This window comes from Chaetura pelagica, unplaced genomic scaffold (genome assembly GCF_000747805.2).
Source record: "Chaetura pelagica isolate M959 unplaced genomic scaffold, ChaPel_1.0 scaffold126, whole genome shotgun sequence".
NCBI lineage: Eukaryota > Metazoa > Chordata > Aves > Apodiformes > Apodidae > Chaetura > Chaetura pelagica.
This window is the reverse complement of record NW_009953787.1, coordinates 1,653,212-1,659,211: the sequence shown is the minus strand read 5'-3', so window position 1 is coordinate 1,659,211 and position 6,000 is coordinate 1,653,212. Positions and strand designations below refer to the sequence as shown.

General features: G+C 34.1%; 1 pseudogene; it reads left to right on the top strand.

Moving 5' to 3' along the window:
* Positions 1-6,000, top strand: part of LOC104391695 — a 175,041-nt pseudogene that overhangs the window by 2,060 nt on the left and 166,981 nt on the right.

The following is a 6,000-nucleotide window of genomic DNA, read 5'->3' as shown; positions in this document are numbered from 1 at the left end:
TGCTGAAGAAAAGTAGGTTAATTGCTTTATCTGTAATGATTTTCAACACCATTCTGACATTATTTTGTGGCCAGCTTTATTTAATGGTGTACAAAGTACACTTCATTTTATCAGTAAAAGAAATTGATGAAGGTTGAATACACAGAGAGCCTAATATGGATATAAATCAATATAACTCAATTGCAGTGAAGTTAACTACATACATTTTCCCCAGAGGAGGATCTAACTTGGAAAGCCAATCTGTTCTGCACAGAAGTATCATTTTTACTTTTCTGACCACAGCAACCATGTCATTCTGCCCTTTAAGAAATACTGGATACTATGAAAATGTATCCCTTCTGCACATAAATAACTCATTCTTATATTAAATTTTATATGTCTGAAGAAAGAACTGACATTATACTTGGAAAAGAAAAAAAATCCCCCAAACCATTGAGCCTGATTTTTATCTTCAATCAGTTGTAGATATAGACTTTAAAATAATATTTTTATTATTTCCATCTCCCTTCAAAAGCAAATGGTGTGCTGTCTGCCTTCTTACTATTAAAACCAAAATTTAAAAATAAATCGATGCCTATTTTTTTTTTCCTTCTTATGTTAGAATAGATTTTTTTTCCAAAATGATTGACCAGCTATAATTGAGCATTCTGCAATACTAGACTAAGCTGCCTTCTGAATCAAGAATGCTTTGATGAAAAACTGCTTTTTGCAATGGAACACTGTAGACTGTTTCTACAATATATCTATTTTGTATGAACATGTTCAATTGCACAGCTGATTAACTGAAATTCCAATCTAAATATTACGCCATAAAACCATTTGCTTTACTTAAAAGAGTGCTGCAGGCATCCATGGATTTTAGTTGACTGTTTCTTCTGGGCTGTTTGTGGAAATATATACTGTAATTGACCAAACAGTCCTTGCCACACTGAGAAGGAAGAAAGTCTTGTGCTATCACAAAGATAGTCTGGAGAGATCTCTATAAGAATGTGGCAATGGCAAAATGAACCACAGATGCCATAAAGCACTTCAGTCTGAATGCAAATAATAAGTTTTTATATTTTCGCTTACTGAATGGAATGACCGTTCTCTAACTAACAACAGAATAAATATGAACATACAAGAGACTCTTGTACTTGCTGTAAGGAATAGAAGGGCTTTTGTCTATTTTCCAGTTATTATATCATCTATGATCTAGTGCAAAGAAATCCATTTCCCTAAGATAATTAATTAAGCCAGGTATAGCAATCTGGACACTGGCATAGATTTATGTATTCTGTTTCTTAATCTGTTATGTCTGTCATCCTAGTAAAACTAATAGTAATTCTCACTAATAAGTGATTAACAAGGTAGCTTCCTCTGCAGAAAAACAGTCAAACCCTTTATGTGTCCTATTGTGTCCATTGAGACAATGTTCTTTGCCTTAGGTAATGGCAAAATAAATACTTTTACCTGATCACTCACAACCTTAACTATAGTGAAATAAACAGCTTTCAGCAAAAAACCTCTAGATTTGAATGGGGTGTTTCTTGTCTGCCAGAGGTGAAAAGACTTTCTAGCAACTTGAAGTAGCAAATGTCATCTGCTTATTTTTTTATAGGTTAGGGAAGAAAATTTTATTTACATAATACTTCATTTACACTTGTCATACACAAACCTCAGGATTATATTCTTTTTTTCCCAGAAGTATTCATACAAAACTCTTTAGTCTTTACTGCTTTGTGTCTACCATCTACAGCTAAGCAAAGCACATGCAAAGTGTGCTGCTCTAATTTGCCTTTTGCTGTTCCAAACCCTTTCTGCAACTGCAAATTACATATTCATATGAAACTGCAGAACAAGTGCTAGATTGCCACTTTGGGGAAAAATGTAGTACATAGAGTGAAGTAACACAAGATTTTCTAGAGTCTTTAAGGGTCACTTTGAACTTCAGCCTGTAAGGTCCACTTGGAAGTGTGTGATTCAGGAGCAGTAAGGGTTGACATCGAATTTCCTTATCAGGACACACAGAGCCAATAGCAGTGTAATGCAAAATTTATTAAGAATAATTATTTTTTCCATGTGCTTCAATAGTCTCTGGCTCTAAAACTGTCATACTTTCTGTATACCATGTATCTATGATTGTCTTTCTAAACCAAAGAGCTTCTACTTCAACATTTTGCTTATTCTTTCCTATTAGCATTTCTCCATCATTTTGCAGGATTAAACTTTAAAAACCTCAACTAAACCTCAAGTTAATGTTCTAAGGTGTCAATTTCACATTACAATAATACTGATAGCTCATTTTTAAATACAGTTTTACATCTACATGGAGAGCGTGTTCATTTACATATCTAAGATCTCATCATTCACTGCAGTATAGTAACTTTCTGATAATGCCTGGAGTTATAAATTGTGTTATCCTAACATTCTAATACTTACTTAACAGCATCCCAGTTCCTTATGTCTGAAAGTTTTATCCATCTGCTAGTTAATCATAGTACAATTCTGCTTTGTTGATATCTTAATTATGTCTCAATGACTGTCCTATCTGTATGCTTCCTCTGCATTCCTCTAAGAGCAGCCAGAAAAACATTGTAAAAAATAATGAAGAAATAGATAAAATACAGCACCTCCAACCAGCACTTTCCAAGTCAAACGGCACTGGTAGGTGGAAAGAAGGGAATATCAGAAGGATATGCTACCATTAGAGGCAGAAAGTTTGCTGTAGCTCTGTGGGAAAGACATAGGTAGCAAAGGAGTTATGTATTAATGTGATGCATTTAAGGCTCTGTCACTTTTTATTATGAGTGATAATAGCCTTCTAGAATCAATTATGTACATAATTACAAGCTAAAGGATCTGGGATGAGGATTAATAGGATCAAAGAGAATCACAGAATGGTTGAGGATGGAAGGGACCTCTGAGGTTGTCTGTTCATATGCCCCTGCTCAAGCAGGACCACCAAGAGCCAATTGCCCAGTACTATGCCCAGAAGGTTTTTTAATATCTTCAGGGACTGAGACTCTACAGCTTCTCTGAGAAAGCTGTGCCAGTACTTGGTTGCTCTCATGGTACTGCTTTTTATTTGCAAGTCACCTTCTGTGTTTAAGAAGCATTATGTCTCTTTTTGTGTGGTGTTTTTTTCTTGGCTTTATTTATTTATTTATTTATTTTTAATTTTTTAAATAAAACCTAGGAAGCTTTATGAACAAAATGTTCATATATAAAAAAAAATCATTACTTGTTTTCTTGTCCACTATTTAATTCCTATCATGTATATGTATCTATATGTGCACATGCATGAATACAGGTTAGATTTTTTGTATGGAAAAAAGCTGCAAATGTACTTAATTTTCTGCAGTGATAAGTTAATTTGTGGGTTTTTGATAGTTTCTTTTTGACATGTAACTGTGTCGTTAATGCAAGCTCCAGATTGAATCAGAACATAGAAGAAATAAGAAGATTCAATATAGGCCTGGAAGAGTCTGTTGGTAATATAATGTAATGATCCACTTGGGGGAGACGATGAGTTGCTCATATGATAATGCTCAGCTATTAATTAAGAGGCTGTAATTTTGTCTGGTAGTATGCCTTGCAAAAGAAAGCACAGTGTGTAGAAGTCCATGGTTTTCAAGGCTCTACAAAATAGTCATGATTTTTTACTTCAGTCTGAACAGTATAAGAGGCTTTGGAGGTACTTAAGGAAATGGAAACAGTGGTGGTTTGAACCAGCCATTTGAGACTACCTTCCAGCTATATGAAAAAAAAGCCACTTCTGTGATGCCATTGGAAGCACATGGCAAAATGCAAAAGCATCTTGAAACAGGAGGAAATAGTCCCAAGTTTCTGCTCCAAGCTGCATAGAAAAATAGTTTATTATATTGATATATTGAAACATGCTAGCATAATCTGAAGGACTGACTCGAGCATTTCAAATTTATATCCAAATATAATAAAAAATCATAGAAGGCTAGTGGCACTGAAATGATATTTGAGCCTGACAAGGCTCAAATTCTAAAAATCCTCAGATTTACTTTCCCTGATTTACTCTAGCAAGATACTTGCCACAACAGTTTGCTTATTTAAAGAAAGTGTATAATACAGACAGGCATGTTTGTCATCAAATCACTAAGGAAGTTTTTTTAAGCTATGAATTATCAAAATGTTTTGCTTCCCGGCAGCTTAATTTTTAGAATATTAACCAAGAAAATAGAAGAGAAACATCCCAACGTCTGCTTATACACTGTGTCAATAAGACCTTATGGTAGTCAAGCATGTATATGCATGTATGTGCATGAAGGTCCATAAAAAATAGTCTACATTCCAGTACAGTTTGTGATCTCCAACAGATCCATACACCTATCTTTGCTCCAAGTTCTGTTACATACTCTGCTACATTATTTTCCATTCCTTTTCCTTTTCCTGTTCAATAGTGAAGCCTGTAATATATATTTCGTTTGTAAAAAATGAAAGGTATTCTTTTAAACTCACAATGTTAATATATACTGTATCAACAGTTTTTGTTTCAAGGTTTACTGCTTTTAAAATGTATTTCTGTCTACATTCATTCATAAATAAAAAACATACACATCTACACGCACCCCAGGTATAGTATCTTCATACTATACAATAAAAACATATATTATGTATGTAAACACAGTTATAATTAAAGCAAAGAATGTTAAATTTTGGCCTTGTAAGAAGGTACCATTGATGACTTGACTGAAGGTATTCTCCCATATCAAGCTTTACCACAATTCTGTGATTTTAAAGCAATAGCAGTATTTCCCCCCATATCTCATTTTTCAGGGTCTTCAGTAGTCATAGTGCTGAATGCTTTCCTGATACAGAACAGTCCTTAAAAGTTGGAAAGTGATGAAAGAAAGGGCTTTTTATCTTAACACTAGACCAGAACAAAACTGGAAATATTAAATAGACTGAATAAAATATCCTAAGGGATCATGCAATGTGACCTATTAACAAATATGAAATAGTGCATTTGTCCCTCTTGTTAACAAAAGACTGCCTCTAACCTTGCTGGAGAAGTAGAGCCAATAATTTTCTGATCTTAAAGGCTAGGACAAATTTAACTTCTTTCCAGAAAACCACGTGGATGAAATGTCAAGATAAAACTGCTACCGCACAGAAATTGGTGTATTATCCTCTGGCCTGTGGGTCTACAAATACATGAAAGAGCTTGATGTAGGATTGGCTCACCGTAAGGATGCTGAAAAGGTGTCAGCAAGTCCACTTCCAATGAGACAGTCTCCTGGGCAAGAGTCAGCAGTGTGCAACAATTCTTTCTTTTCAGTCTCTTTCTTTTTTGGTGGAAAGGAGCTTCAGTTCACCAAATCATGACAAGAGTGAAATTAGTCTGCAAATTCTCTGCTTGTGGTGGGCCTAATGAGGAATTCTATGAGCAGAAGTGTCCCTGGTTCCTTGAGTTAAAAAACAAAGCAAAATTTTACAACAGAAGGGGCAAAGGAAAAAAAAATGTTTACTGGCAGAGAGACTAGATACATATATAATCTTTGCACTAATGTTTAATACATTATCATTAATATATATCTATGTATTATATATCTAAATATATATTAACACAATTAAAATGAACTATATATATATTACAGGTAGTGAACCAATCAAATAAATCAAACTGTATTTAGACACATGCACACAAACACTTATGCATGCCTAAATTTAAAATACAGAGGCTTAAAAGAGTAATAATCCTATTTATTGAGTATTTCCACTGAAGTTTATGTATACGGAAATATGAAATCAACTCATGCACATGTGTAAGACCCTGCAAAACCTTTACTGTAGTCACCATACGTACATTTAATAATTTGATCTTTCTGGTCTATACTGTCTTCTCTTCTAATACAAAGACACATACCTCAGCTTACCACATGTGAAAATAATTAATAGAAGACTGCTGATGCTTCTGTCAAAAACAGAGTTAGTATAAGGCTGCTACCATTAATTCCTAACAAAATCCAGACATTGTTGTACTCA